Here is a 16,565-nt window from a genome sequence, read left to right as displayed (position 1 = left end):
TGTTTTGGATTTCTGCTGCAAGGCTGCCACTTTCTGAACTCTGTTCTTCCTAAGACACTCCCCTAACTCTGGGTTGGACATAAATGGGACACCCTCTTCAGGGACCTGCCTGCGGCTCCCAGCAAGCTCTAACAGCATTAGTTGTAAAACCCAAGATACTCACCAGGTCACAGAGAAGCAAATGTGTCTCTAAACACCTAAGAAGGAAACCAGCCAATTGCTTATGGTGAAACAATCATGCTCCAATTCCAGAGAAGGAGCACATGAGCTTTGTGTACGAGTGCTGTTTGGGGAAGAGGAACAGTTTTTTCATCATGTGTGAAATAGCAGCCTCAGGCAAAAGGAAGGGATCTTAAAGACGTCAATAATTTTACATAGCTTGTGAACAGTCAAACACCTATGTTCAAACATAGTGTAACAAACAGGACTAAATTTAACACCTCTTTGGCTGTAAAACTGCAATAAGACTAGGCAACACAAATGTATAACAACACGGACATTGTAGAAAATCTGTATCTCTTACTGCCTTCACCATTCTGTCATGTATTTTAAAATACCTGTGCAAATTAGAAGTCTCTTCTGCCACTACTGCACTCCTTCCTGACGACAGTGGTGCTACTACTAAACTACTTCATAGCCATCAGAAATTTGCTGTAGGAAGTGGAAAATTCCTTACATTACTGACGTTCTCCAAAAATAGGGAACTTAATCCAATTTTGTCCTCATTTGCAAAAGAATTTGGCCCTCAGCCTGATAAAATTCAGGCTGAGTTTCCACCATAGCAAAATTAAAGCTAAACAATAAATGGGAACTCCTATTGAAACATTATTACTGACAATTTTTAAAGCTTAGTAGAAGGAAAATACCAACACTATGTGCAGAAGTTTTGCATTCTTTAAAAATTAGGGTAAACATTTGTAAATTATTCCTTGTGCTACCCAACAGGCCCTACTAAAAAGCCTGTTCCAACTTTCTTACAGGCCTCCTTTAAGTACTGAAAGGCTTCAGTAAGGTGTCCCCAGAGCCTTCTTACATGTGGTGAGAAAATGAACACACGTTATGCCCTGGAAGTTACATATGTTTTTTTTTTTCAAATGTGCAAAGCAGAGTTTGATGTAAATGCAAATCTTTATAAATTTACCAGTACCCAAAGCACTTGCAACATCATCAACTCCATATGAATGTATACACTGCATGTGTTTCATAGTAAGTTTTGAAGATATAAGCATAAACTCAGTATTAACTATGGATATTTTTATAATCAGTATGCTAGACCCTGAGGGAAATATTCCCATTGATTTTTCCTCAGGCTTTCTAAGATAATTTGTACAAGACTGATGAAGAATTTGAATAGGTTTGAAAGCACAGTCCCTCTGAGAAAAAGGGTAAAAGGTAATTCCCAATTAAACTCTTTCATATTAGCTTACTGACAAAGGGACATAAATTTGAACCCAAAGCATACATTAAAATTAGATGAGCTTTTACTGAATATGGTACATTTTCAGTTGTTTTTTTTCCTTATTTTGCAGACAATTTTCAGTCATTTTCATATGACCAGCCAGAAATTCTGCTGTATTCATAGAGCAGATTAGCAAGTAACAGCACTGGCAAAGAAACTTTCCTTCTTTACTATTCTTTCAAGTCATCAAGTGAGAACAAAACCACAAAAACATTTCTAGCACTTGTTATTAATGCAAATAACCATCTCTAGGAATCCTGATCTACTTCAAAGTTTTTGTCTTCTTTCTCTAAATGCAATCTTAATGCAGTCTCTTTTCTCTGAAATACAAAATATTTTCAGGGTTTATTTGATAATTTTTTCCAATAAGACTCAATAGATGTAAGGGCATGATCCTACAACCATTTAATTTAATAAAAAAAGTGTACACTGGCATAAACAGCATAGGAAGACAGGCTAAAAAAAATTAAAATGCAGCCAAAAAAGAGGACATCACATCTAACATCTGGCCTCATTTACCACAAGAGCTAGTCATGGCCACTAAAGAAAGGATGACTTATAAAGTGCCTCCAGCTTCATTCCCTGTGCAACTACAATGTCCATTAGCATCAGCAAATACATGTTGCTTGAGATGGAAGAGAGTTTTTTAAAAATACCAAGTAGGTATCACGTTGATTTTTCATTTTTCTATTGACCAAATCGTACCTCTTAACTGTTAGCTGTTGAATCATTACTTCAGTTTAGATTTTTATTTCTATTATGTAATAGCAGGCTTTAGACCATACAGCTTTTCTTCTGAGTCATCTTGTTCCCCTCCCTTTGTATTTGCAAATGAACCTAACTGATCAGGAGACAAGGGTTCATAAAATATTGAATAAAAACCCATGACCAATATAAACAATTTTATAATTCCGTTGGAAAATCTTACCTTCATTTCCAAGAACAGCCATGATAGGTATTTTACAAAACATACTCTTGAAAAACTAGATTCTTGAGCTTTGAGAAAAAGAGAAATGTCCTCATTTAGTATCCTATTCTGATTTGTTTGGGGTTTTTTGTGAGGGTTATTACCTTAAAGTTGCTTACAGAGTAGCAGAGAAGGAAAGGTGATCACATGTCCAAAGAAGGACAACGAAGCTGGTGAAGGGTCTGGAGCACAAGTCTCATGAGGAAAGGCAGAGGGAACTGGGGTTGATAATGTTGATGAGGTCTCAGGGAAGACTTCATTGCTTTCTGCAACTACCTGGAATGAGGTTGTATCACAGTGGGTGTCAGTCTCTTCTCCCAGGTAACAACGGATAGAACAAGAAGTACCAAGTGCCAGGGGAGCTTTAGGTTGGATATTAGGAGAAATGTCTTCACAAAAGGGTTGTCAGGCACTGGAACAGGCTGCTTAGGGAAATGGTTGAGTCACCATCTTGAAGGCATTTAAAAGATGTGTAGATGTGGTGCTTAGGGACACCGTTTAGTGGTGGACTTGGCAGTGCTGGTGTCATCAGTTGGACCTGATGATCTTAACAGTCTGTTCCAACCAAAATGATTCTATGTGTCCACAGCTATGAGCAGCTAATGACAGCAATGACAAGCTCTAGCAAAGAATAAGTGGTCTCAGTTCTGTTTTGCTTCCCCCAGTAAAGTATTCTCATTTTGTTGCCTATTCAGTGAAGAGATTTGAAATCAAAGGATACTGAAAGTTATCTGTCTTTGCTGTACATACTCCAGAATTTTGGACACTTTGGGTTTTAAGAAAAATGCCATTACTAACTAGTTGGAAATGCAGAAAGGCATTTGACAGCAGCCAAAATGGTCATGGCAACACTCCCATCTCCTCCCTAAGCTTCTCTTAACTTTAAGACTTCAAAAGATGTTCATTGCCAAGTCCAAGCATCCCTTTTCCTCGTGCTGTGTCTGGCTCTGCTCCCCCTAGCTCAAAGGTGAGTCAAAGAAAGGGCCTGTCTCCACAGACACCAGCATAAAGAGAGCAGCACCCCCACTGAGGAGAAGGGACAAACTGGAGAGAGTTGTGCTGCTGCCTCCATGTGCCCACCCAGCAATAGGACCTCAGCTCCTCCAGAGCACATATGTGTGAACAATATGGCTGCTTGTCCTCTTGGAGCTCTCCTGTTTGCCTCCAATTCCCATACATCCCTGTCACAATATTCAGTGTGTTGAGGAGCACCTAAACTGTATCCAGTCTTACTGGAGAAAGAGGGGATGGGGCAGCAGTATCATCAATTGTTTTATACCCATGTGTTACAGCCTGGTCCCTGTACCTACAAGACTAAGGTATTGAGCAAACATAAGTGCAAGAATGGATCATATGAGAAAATATCTTTCATAAGCAAGTGATTTCAGATCTTAGCTCTCTCCTTAAACACTGGGATGCCAGATAAAACCACACCTTAGTAAACTTCTTTGAGAAAACCTTTGCTTTGCTAATTACTGGCAAAATGCTTTAAAGTTATTTTTGGTGCTATATTCCAATTCAAGCTGTTACAAGCCATTTAGTCTCCTGAAACGTACGAAAAAAATACATCATACCCTTGGATTTCTGACTTGTGTTCATTAAACAAATACTTTTGTACAGGTATAATTAGTAAATTGAAAGTTAACAAATTTAGCGTCTATATTGTTAATGCTTAGTGTTCATAATTAAAATTCAATAGTTCAGACTTTCCAAATCTTACTTTCCATATTTTTCAACCTAAATCTTCTGCAAATTTAAATTTGGGAAAAAAAAAATATTAAAAAGAGCTGCAGTTAAACCAAGTTATCTTTGAACTTAAAAAATAGCCAAGGTATATAAATTAATGTGTATATGTACATATATACTACCTGAAGTCACGTAAGAAAGCAGCAAATTACATTTCTCTATTGATGATTTCCATTGAAACAACTATACTGCTTTTCATGAGTCTGTAGGATGAGGGAGAACGGACTCGAGAGTCAAAAATTAAAGCTGAGTAATTAGCCTGAAGGCAAACAAGTTTGGTGGCCATCTGCCATAGTAGCTGGTGAAGTCTGACACACTGTGCAGCCGCATTGGTTTGACTACCTACTGTGGATACCAAAGAAGCTGATATCCAAGGGAATCCCTTAAAACCAGAGACACTGGCACGAATTTCACTAAACAAATCCTCCCAAGTCAGCTGGAGAACACCTTGTAGAAGCTCAAGGCTAGTTAGTACTGCACTTGGACAACTGTACAGCAGCATTACATCCTGCTTAACTCAGTTGGTTTAGATGTTACAGAGGTCACCCCAGAGTAAATTAAAGTTTGAGTTAACATTAGATGGGAAGTTACAGTTCATATAAGACTTAATGATAGTACATGTCTTCAGATCCTCAGGAATATGTCAGAATAATCTAATTCTAAACCTTTTTATGGTACAAATGCATTGCAATAGAACTTAGGCTAAGAATTTAAATCAGTAACAACACTATATACATAGATAGTTAGTCCAGAATCATCGCCCTACAACATTCAGAAAAAGCCAGGAGAACAAAAGAAAAGGCCTTGAGCAGGTTAAACAGGGAAACATGTAAGATGCTGAAAAAAATGCAACTTTTTCTGTCTTAAGGAAAAAAAAAATAAAGTGGAAAAACAGTCAAACTGCTATTCATTTCTTGACTATCATGAATGCTGAAACTTGTAAAGCACAACCATATTACACCTACAGGGCATTTTGATTGAGCAGAATCAATGTATTTTAGATGCTGCAATTTTAAATTTCTGTATTCTTCTAAGTGTGCTTTTTTTGAAAAAAGGAACTTTAAATCTGCATGCATCAAATGTTCTGTGCCTCTGTATCTGTTGGAAATTCCCAAAGTTGACTGTTCTGCTCTACAAGGGCATCAATTAATGAGAAAATGTTTTTTAAATAACATCATGAAACAGCTTGAATAGAAAGTTGTGTAACTTTCAAACTGAATTAAAATTATAGTGAAGCAGGTAAACACAAGATTAAATCACAGCATCAATTTCCTTCATTTCTCTGAACACTGGCAATGCTATCCATTTCTGTATGGACTTACTCAATTTGAAGAGCAGAAGGATGCTGAAAGTTCTATATAGCATGTGAGAATGGAGTATTGCAATTGTACTATACCTGCCTTGTGAGTCAGTTCTTAATAATACTATCCTTCTAAATGTGACATTATACTATTCTGTTATTTTTAATTTTTTTCTCTTTTAAGAGAAACCTGAATGTAATACTAAAATCTTAACAGTCACGTTGGTATTCTTAAAAAGCCTATCAATCTGTGCCTCAGAAACATCACTCAGCTGTTTGTTTCTTAGGCACAATGTAGGCAAAATATGTTCGCAGTTTGACTCCTCGCTACTTGCAAGAAGCCCACATGAGGACTTTTGCTTTTGTTTTGTTAATAATAGCACCAGGCGAGAGATGGGGTGGTTGTCAGAAGCTCAGGGAGAGCACTTTCCTGTGGGCTGTTCTCAGTGAGGCTCTGCTCTAACTGGAAAAGCAAGAGAAAGAAGATAAAGATCGAGAAAATGGCAGAGACCAATTAGTCAACACAGCCTGCCACAGCAACCCAGCACTGGGAAACAAGGAGCTGTCTCAATGCACACTGAGCCATGGAAACAGCAGGTGCAAAAAAAAAAAAAAAAAAAAAAAAGTATGTTTGGGCAAAGTAAAACCTAAATGGCATTTCTCTCAAAAAGAAAATAAAAGGAAAAAAAAATAATAAATCTCTAGTATAGTGTTGTTGAAAAAAATCATATTAAAAGCAAAGCATGAACCACCAAGCTGGGATCTGATTAAGACTAAAAGTGTGATACTGGGATTACAGGCAATATGAAAATGACAAATAAGAAAATGGGGTATTTGGAAAAATACCAGTGCCAAGTCCAGCATTCACATATTTGTTCAGCTTTCTTACATAGTGATCTTATCACTTTCCTCTATCTGCCAAAATAAGCTGGAAAAGCAGTATTCAGTAAATGTGAAAAGTGGCAGCAGCAAAACCCTGCACGTAATGCCTTCCCACAGAAAACTTACAGTAGGGGACAAAAAAAAGTTAAGACTAGTGATATTCTGGCAGCTGATGGTTGGTCATATTTAGATATTAAGTGGTGATAATCAGGTATTTAAGAATTCTGCAAGAGAAGACTTTACTTTGGTGTGTAGCATCATTAAGCAAATAATGAAATTAGGCCAATATACCTAATGTTTGTTGAGGTTTTTTAAAATTTAACCATGAAGGGCAGGAAAGTCAAAACTTAATTGAGCTCACAAGTGGTAATTATTTTCACTTAAAGAACTAAATGCTATGAAGCAGTTCTGCAACATTATGGAAGAGAAAACAATATATTTGAAAGAGAAAAAGTATATTTTACTAAAAGGAAAAATAATGGGGTTCAGTAACTACCACAATTAGTGATTTCTCTTTGTGATGGTATCACTAAGAAACTCCCTGCTTTTCTATGTGCACTTAGACCAAAAGTTGCTTTTCTCTGAAAAGTTATTAAAACATACTGGTCTAAACCTGTCCTTCCTTGATCTCTTTAGAAAGCCAGTTTTAATCCTGCTTTAACTGCATGAAACAGCAGTTTACTGTTGTTAGAGCACACACAGCACTGGCACAAGACCTAGAAGGCAAAGTACTGTTCTCCCCATTTGCCTGTTTCTGATCCATAATGTAACAAAGTGACACTGTGGATGGAGAATAAACACTGAAACTAAGCTGACTTCTTAAGTTATTAAAATAGAGTATAAATGTAGAACACACAGACATCTCTTATAAATAACATGCATCTTAAAATGCTCCCTCTATGCACTTCCCTGCCCATATATTCCCTATTCCCCACAGTGACATTCTGCATTCCCAATTCAGCTCAATGGATATAATTTTAACAGGGACTGACTTTGAGGTCTTCCAGATTTAGCATGAGATAGAAAAACAGATTCCAAGTATTTTGACTCATTCAAGCATCAGTAACAGTTGTAGGTGATGAGAGGAAATTATGTCAAAGCTGGGAAATAACCCACAAAAACTTAAAAAGATGGAAGTTGTTATTCAAGGCATTCTAAATACATTATGTGATAGTAACTTTTTTATACAGCTAAAAAGGCTTAGCTTTATTTGTCACTTTAGTGATTAAAAAGTTAGTCTTTTAGGGCCCTAGAAAGCTTGAAAAATATGCTGTACTATTTCACAGAACTATGGACTGAGGCAGTTAAAAGCGAAAGAGCATCTTAAATCCATGACTGTCTATGAAATTAATCTAAACATCAAACAGATATAAAAAAACATACACATACATATTTAAACCACTTTCAATATATCAGAACATCTGTCTTGTAGGAGTTATTGCTCTTGGTGAAAATACTCACAGCAGAACAGGGACTTCTGATAACGCGTTGAGTCAAAACAGGCCTACATGTTACAAACAACAGAAAATAAAACCCTTTCTTACTTCTGCCTTCTACATTTTGGGTTGTTTTTGTTCACAAACAAACTGTTCCCATGGTGGCTACCCTGTAAAGCTGAAATTTCTCTTGTGACTTCCAATCAGAGTATCAGAAGTGCATTGATAGCTCTTTCTGCCTCAAAAATTTACTTAGATAACTATAGAAATGTAAAAGTGGAATCTCTCCTGCTTAATATAAAAGCAAACCACAGAGGCCAGCTACAAGCATGCAGAAGAAGTGCTACCACCCATGATTAACCGAGTAGAAATTAGTATTCTCACATGGTGCTTCATTGTGCACTTGCAAGAAATAATACCAAATAATTCAATAAAGCAGTAATTAAAAACCTGCCTCAATTCTCCTGGTACTGTGGCAATCACGCTCCCACAACCTCGCAGCTGAGCTCGGAGAACTCAGCTGCCTGCACCGCACTGCAAAGAAACAATCCACCCACCACTGACTCCTGCTGTTTCATAAGGGATCCAATTACTGATATCATTCTGACACTAGAGATTAGCTGATTGCCAGTTCAGTGTGCTTACAAAATCTTATGTGTCACAGGAGGCCCTTTACTTGTTTCCGTAAGACAAACAGTGTTTTTTCTAAATCTATTAAAAACCCACTAGAACATATTCTCTCTCATGTGTAGCACTTCAGCCCCATCCTGTTGGACTCAAAGCAAACTCCCCCTTTAAAATTGCTGTAGAACTAATGTGTGGTGACAGTAACAGCAAAAGTACACTTTTAATTGTACTTTTCAAAGAAGAGACTTAAGAGAAGCTGGAGGCACATATGCTACTATTTTTGTACTCAGAAAGACCTCGGATCTATCTGAAGTCTGTGATAGCAATTAAAATGTTTCCTAACTAAAAAATATTCATAGAGATTTGCACTGATCTTTTTCCAAATCTAAGAGCACACTGGAACAAGCATTTATGAAAAAAATAACTTTTATTTCTGTTAGAAAGCTGTAAATAAAATTAATTAGGATGGTATAATACCAGTTGGTTTAATTCTGTTATTGTTTAACAAAAATACATCAATAGGACTCCAATACCACTTTCCCCTTCTAGCTGCTGATCTGAAACAAAAAGAAGAAATGCAAAGACAAACTATAAGTAGGGCAATTTAATATCTAAGCAAGAAAGATGATAAGAAAAATGGGGAAGACAGACAACGATGAGCAAGAAATATTACTATTTTCACACCACCACCACTGGTATTCTTACAGGCAGACATTCTAATGACTCTGTTGATTATTCAAGTGTCTAGACTGTAGCTACATATAAGATACCAAGAATACTCTCCTTAATGCTCCAATGAGCTTTAACGTCCATTGTAGAAAACAATGTCTTCATCAGCTAAGACCATGCATTTTATATTACTTTGCATACCATGATTTTTCTGTAAATAACACATTTTCTAGAGAAGTTTAAACTGATGTGGGAAATGATGTAATGCCATGTAGACTCAGAATAGAAGGGACTTTATTTTTTTATGCTCCTACATCTGAAAAATAGAGAAGGGCATTTTGCAGCCCCTTTTAAAAAAATTTCATCAAATCTTCCTAAAATGAAAACAGAACTTAAGACAAAAATTTCTAAGGTTCAATTTTACCCAATAAAAATATACAAATGTTGTTCCAAATAATTAAAAAAATACTTCATTCACAACATATGCACAAAGAATATTGCCAAATAAAACACAGCCAGGGTTTAACTACTAGTATTAAATAGAAATACTGCATTTTCACAAGTCAAAAGCAAATCTTGGATTTGACTATACTCTTGGGAAAAGAAAGCTATGGAAACTTGCTGGTGAAAAGCAGATTAAAGCTTTATCTTATATCCTAGCAAGAGTAAAATAAGACATACAATAAAACAGTGTAAGTTAAAGAAGTAACTTCATTCCAGAGCTTCTGAACTCACTGGATACCAAGCACAGCATAAAAATAGGCCTGGGCTAGGCAGGGTGGGAAGGGATGTCAGAAGACCACCTCGCCTGCCCCTCTGCTCCTAACAGGGATCACTAACCTGCCTCTGACAGATGTTTGCATAACTCAACCCCAAAATCTCCAACAGAAATGCTGCAGCCATCTCCAATCAATCAGCTGCTGTCCTTCACTAACCTTACATTTGCACAGGCTTCCCTGATTTCCCTCAGTACAATTTAAGTGCATTATTATTCTTGTCCCGTTCCCCACAGACAAAGACGTCAGTTTATTACTTTCCTTTATCCAGCAACCTTTCATGTATTTGAATTTAAATGTTACATCTTTTCTTCAGCAGACTGACTCTCTCAAATTGTGGGTTTTGTGAAAGTGTTCTAGAATGATGGTCCTCCTGGTTGATTTTTCTTTGGATTTCCATGAAAGTCATGGAACAACTAAAGTATGATATGCAACTGAAAACAATTACCTTCCACTGAGTTATCCTCCTCCCTGTCAACATACACAAATGGCACTTGCCTACTGCAATTAACTCTTGCCAAGTGCTGCTGTGTTTAAACTAAAACTGTCCCTCAACAGTTTTTATTAATAAAACTGTCAAACGGGCAATAAAAACAAGTATCTTTCTCATGTAAAATAACTTGAACTAATAAAATCCCCCCAAACCCAAACTTCATTAATTTACATTCTGCCCTCTGTTTTGTGGTGTGACTTATCCACGCATCATTACATTACCTATCCAATGCACATTGTTTCTAAAGTGTATTGTTTCATTAGCTAAGCACTTAGGTTGACAGACATTTCACATACACCTATTCTGGATTGCCATTCAAAAACAGGGGGCACATCATGTGTCCATATACCTGAACAAAGTTACCTCCATTAAGCACGAAATATATGGAAGTGCAATATATTATGAAGATAATTGGTTCCTTTTGAAAGAGGGGCCAGTAACACAGAGCTGTAAGCAGTAGGGATGTACTAGATCACAGGGATGCCCTTGCTTCTCATATCTCGCACAGGTTAGGTGTCATTGCTCCCCTGGCTCTTGTCAAATATTACAAGTCAAACTTGCTACCCAGTGTCTCCAAGACAGGTCTACTGGAGCATTAAATCTAAATCATCAAAATAAATGTGATGATACTACATGTTAAGCGCAGGTGATTCCTTATTAAATGTTAATTTAAAACTACATCACTGAATGATGTCACCTGTCTTTAATGAAACAATGAGCATCTGACTTCACAGCCTTCACCAATTCAAATAAGTCTGCCACTTGTGATTAGCAACAGCGATTATTTTTTCCACTGAAGCAATACTCTTCCGACACTTGCTCTAAGTATTTTACCATTCCGTATCGCCAGCACTGTGACCTGAGCAGAGCATCCCTGTGCATTGTTCCTGACTAGTCAAAGCTCCCAAGGAAGCCTGAATAGATGCACTACAAAAAATAGAAATATAGATATATGAGATAACACATTCCAAGCAGGTTATAATTCAGCGGCACTAAACATTTCCAACTATTTATCAGCTATAGAGCTGATATTTGCATTTTGCACTCTACACTTGAAAGCTTTACAGCTGCCTGTGGCAACAAAGGAAATGCAAAACTTGTTGGAAGAAAATAAATAAAATAAAACTGTTTCCTATGGGACAATTCAAAGTCTCACCTCATCATCCTGAGACATCAGGGATTCTGTGTTGTCTCTGTTTTTTGTATTAATAATGCAGCAATAGTCTTTCAACCACTCTTTCTGAAGAGAAGCTTTTTCTTTGGAGGGAATATAAGTCATGTGGTTACCTTACTCACGTAGAGTCAAAGGCTAAAAAACTGATAGAGGTTCTCACTATCAACTAGTCTATAATTTGGCACCTAGCGAAGTGGTAATAAATGGGTGTTTATCTACTCAATGGGGAATTTCATTTCACTCTCCTCCCCAAAGTCATTACCTGCACAACAGGAAGGAGCAACAGAAATTCATAACATAATGAATATTACAGGCTTACAGCCTAAGCTGCATCTCAAAATAATTTTCTGTACCAGAAGCTATAAGCAGACCATAGTCCATAACATGAGAACTGTGCTGATAGGATGATATAAATGGTATTTTCATCTCCTAAGAGTGGATTTTATACCCCAGATAACCAGTTTCTGCCATTCTCAGTATTGTTTCCCTTGGTGAGAAAATATTAAACATTCCTCTTCTTTTTTTTTTTAATTTCTTAGAAAACATTTTAATAAAAGAATATCATTAAATAAAACTTGGATGAATCTTTCTGTCTAACTGAAAGTTGAAATTCATTTTCAATCTTGTTGAAAAAAGTTTATGTGCTCAACAAGGTAAGTAATATAAAAATACTGTTCAACTAACTTGGTATACCATTTACACTTACGCTTGGAAAGCATATCGCCAGTAAGAAATAATATGTTTATCATAATATGCAGTGAAAAACATGCATAGTAACTTACTCTGAACAATAACATTTATTTTTCTAGACTTGGCAGATTACTAGGGAAGAAATAAAAATATTTGTCAATCAAAAAACACTTAAAATGGTACACAGTCAAAAGTCATATTTTTATTCTGGGTTTTTGGGTTTTTTTGTGAAATGTATTGTGTAGCCATTTTAAAACCAAGGTATTAAAAGCTAGCACAGTTTCAAACTACATCTCTTCCCTGCCTTAATCTTAACCACCTAGTTTTTTATTAGTTTTATATTTCTTCACGCATATATTTCTTCAAGCATAATTTTTTTCTTATTTTTTTACATACTGTGAAGGTATTTCAGTATAGAAAGCTAACATTATCTATCCATTATTGATATTACAGAAGTAGCTGTGTGGTTATCCTGTGATCCTATGCAAGAAAACACAGCAAGAAGAGTAGGTAGTCATTAAGGGAGCAACAGAAGCCACTTATATAAATTACTGTACAGTAATTCAAAAGTATGTAAGGATACAAGATATTTGAAGCTTATGCTTCTTTGTTCTTTAAGCCTTGAACATATCACCTGCCCCGAACTTGGGAAAGAGACCACAAGGTAACTCTTGTGTGAGTTTAAGTGAACAAAGCATTGTTTGTGTTCTCTAAAAGTAATTAATTTCTTTTAAGCAGCTAATTTGGTATCTCTACTTCTTCTTACTACTTTAGAGTAACGAGACTAGGTAACTCCTAATGTTAAAACAGACAATAGACCACCAAAGCCCAACCCGCTGTTTTTTTCTTCTCTTAAGTCACAGAGAGAACTGAAAGTGAGAAATATGCAATCCTTTCTCCTCCCAAAGGAAATGAGTTTGTTCTAAAAATGTTTAGGTTTATGAAGATATCATGTTTCCTTTCCTAAAACCTATCAACATGATAATTTATGCATTTTATTTTTTTTTCCATCTATAAGTAATTAGAGACCACTGAAAAGAACAGATAGCTCCAGAAAATTTAAAGTGAAAATCAAGTTCTCCCAGAAGGTACCAGTTAACATGCATGAGATGCACAGCTCCTGTCAGTCTGGGTGATTTCAGTCACCACGGAAAGTTCATACTCTGGAATTTTCCAGTCATGTCTTCAGGTTCAGAGGAGCAACAAACAGATTCACTTTATTAAAATTATTTATCAGGTGATAAAATATGTTAATTAGATGTTTCTTTCCATGTGCCAGTGTACAGTGTTCTCCACAGTGACATTTACAGTTGTCATTCTCAGCAGAGAACTAAAAGAAAATGAACACAACTTTTCTCTGCAAATCTCAGTGTTCCCCCACCATGAAAGAGAGTGCAGAAATCTCTTTCCCCCTTCTTTTACGCACTAAAAGGATAGTTGATTTCAGTCTTTAGCTATGAAGCACACGCCTTTCATTGACAATAAAACTGCAAAAGCTTCAGCTTTCACCGGAGTGCAATTCTAATAGTTCAGAAATGAAAATCCAAGAAAAATGTTGGAATCGTTAAAAAAAAATCCTAACTGACTTTATATTTTCAAATACGAGGTTTGACTCATGATTCTTGACTTATCAGAAATTAACCTATGCTCAGCGTCAGCACTCACTGTCTGTGCTCTCTCCATTACTAACTGAAACTGGACCTTTACTAAGATGTCATCAGAAAAGCTGAGGAAGATACACAAAGGTGCAGCAGAGGGTAGGAGAAAGCAGGATGGATCACACCTAAGCATTTACCCTTGCTGGCAAACTCCAACACTTATTCTTGTTTTAGGACTCCAAAGAACAGCAACAATTATTATTTTTTTAACAGTTATTTCAGGACATACTAATTAATTGTTCTCTGTCAGCAGATAGGAGTAGACAATCTGAAATTTCAAAATCTTCAAATTAGCTGTGTGTGTTAGAAGGCTGCAGGCACCACGGAGTGCAAGAGCTGACATTTATTTTGAATAATGGTGGACTTCTTGAGGGCAACTGCCACTGGAATATTATCCCCACTCTACATGTCAAACATTAATGTAAAATCAATACAGTGCCATGTTCCCAGTGTTTTTCACACACCTGTGTTGCTCCAGGGAGGGTTTTCCTGCATTCAGTGCCAGGTTCCACCGGGATGTGGGAAGAGGTTCACTGCCGCCCTCCTGCTCGGCATGGCCTCACTGCCGAGGGTCGGTGATGGTTCAGCTTGCCCCAGCATCTGAGGAGTGACAGCACAAGGGGAGACAAAGATAATTTCAAGTAACTTTGCTGCTCTACTATCAAATCCTGAGAAACAGAAGGAATAAAGGTTGTTTTCCACACTATAGGTGACATCCTGGTTTGAAATGACACAGCTGAAGTTGCTTTGTGACAAGCCTTGTGTTAAGACATGACAGAAATAAACCTACAAGAACAGACATCCTGCCAAATACACTTAGACTAACATAAAAGCTTGACTTGATAGCCTCAGATTAATATTTTTATTTCTAAGAACATGGTTTCCTTTCAAATTCATCATAAATTCAGTTTTCTTTCCACTTCAGAGGTCTTTAACAGGCTCTGTACTTCAGTTTACCTCTTGATGAGAAATGACCAAAAACTTGAGTTAATAAAAAGTGTCACAATTATGAAGGAACAAAGCCCTAGAAAAGCATAGTGCACTCTTGTTCTCTGTAAACAAGCTGTAGCACCTCTCCCTTCTTGTTTCCACTCTCCTGAAACACTGCTCAGGCAGTTTTTTCTCAGCTCAACATTGCAAAACTGCCAGTCTCAGAGAAGCTTTGTTTTCCCTGAAAATGTGCATCCCTTTAAGTCACTGGAACCTTTCAAATCAAGATTTGAAAAGACTCCTATATATATTAAAAGGTATTTGAGTATATAGGGGTGCAGTTATAACACACTTCTACTGGATCAGGTATTTGTATACTGACCTGTTATCCTGTATATTGTCAGAAAATTACTACAATCTATCAGCCTCAATTGAAATTACACCAGCTAAGACCATTTCCCACTCCTGGTTGCTGTTGTACCAAATCACAGGTCCTAAATATGTTGATTGCAATGCTCAGAAATACACTTGAATACCCATCTGGGTCTTGTTCCTGGATATTTTGCTTTATGGAGTAGAGCTGTTATTTCTTTCATTTTTTCTCCACTTGAGGCTTCCAAAGCTCAAGGCCAACATTTTACTGAGGTACACAAGAGAAAAAGACAGCTAATTTCTATGGCACAGATGGGAAAAAAGATCATAACCACAGCTCCTCACCTTCACTTACAGCAAAAGATAGTACTCTCAGTTGTCACTGCCAGGATATTAGATATTAGATATTGTCTAGTCAAGTGAGATCAATGAGAGGGACTATTCAGAGAAGCAGCTCCTACATGCCTCCTTCCTGAAGATGATGAGGCAAACATGACCCAAATATAGAAAACACGTGGCAATTTCTCCTGCTTCCTCAAGCAATCAGCTTCTGCTAACACTCAAAGCCAGGAAAACTTAATATCTCAGGCTAACATATTTTCTATTTTTTAAAACCAAGATTTTCATAAAAAATAGGATTACTGCAGAGAGATGACAGCATAGTTGGTCTCACCTGCCTACTGGCAGCAGATCCTATATGGGGCTGCCAAATGAACACACAGACTTGTGTGGGCCTGTGTAGTTTGTTGTCTTCACTTTCCTAAAACAACAGCTTTAACAACAAAAGACCTTCCAAAATAGAACTAAGCAAGCCTCAGGTAAGTTTTGAACCTACTGCATTTGTGTAGTTGGGTCATACCATGTGATGCAAAGTCATCTAAAACCTGATGGTACATCCCCGTTTCCTTACCGCAAGAGATCTTTTCTGTTTAATCAGTGCCCACAATGTTTCAGTGATTGCAACTTTTCAAAGATTTGAGAGCATCTTGTAAGTCACGGCATAGACAACTCATTCCACCAGGCACTGAAATGCAGCTTTGTTCAGGATGGCTGGTAGAAGAGGATGGATGTAAATTATGGGCCTATGACTAAACAGGAGTTTGGCCAAAAGCAAGAGTTTACCATTACAAAAAAAGAGCAGTAATGTGGTTTTCTAGCCAAGAGAACCCAGAGAACCCAGCATTATAGGTGTTTATGAGAACAACCTCCACAGAAAAAAAAAACACCTACAGAACTCATGATACAGGCTTTATAATGGTGAAGGACCAAACGATCCCTTCTTGGAATAAAACCCATGGTTGCAGACAATATAAGTATTTCAAAAATCAATGCTTAGATACAATTCTCCCTCAAAGCTCAACTGGTGAATGTAGGACATCCTGCTGA

The sequence above is a fragment of the Chaetura pelagica genome, unplaced genomic scaffold (assembly GCF_000747805.2).
Source record: "Chaetura pelagica isolate M959 unplaced genomic scaffold, ChaPel_1.0 scaffold50, whole genome shotgun sequence".
Lineage (NCBI taxonomy): Eukaryota > Metazoa > Chordata > Aves > Apodiformes > Apodidae > Chaetura > Chaetura pelagica.
Note: the sequence above shows the minus strand (reverse complement) of the source record.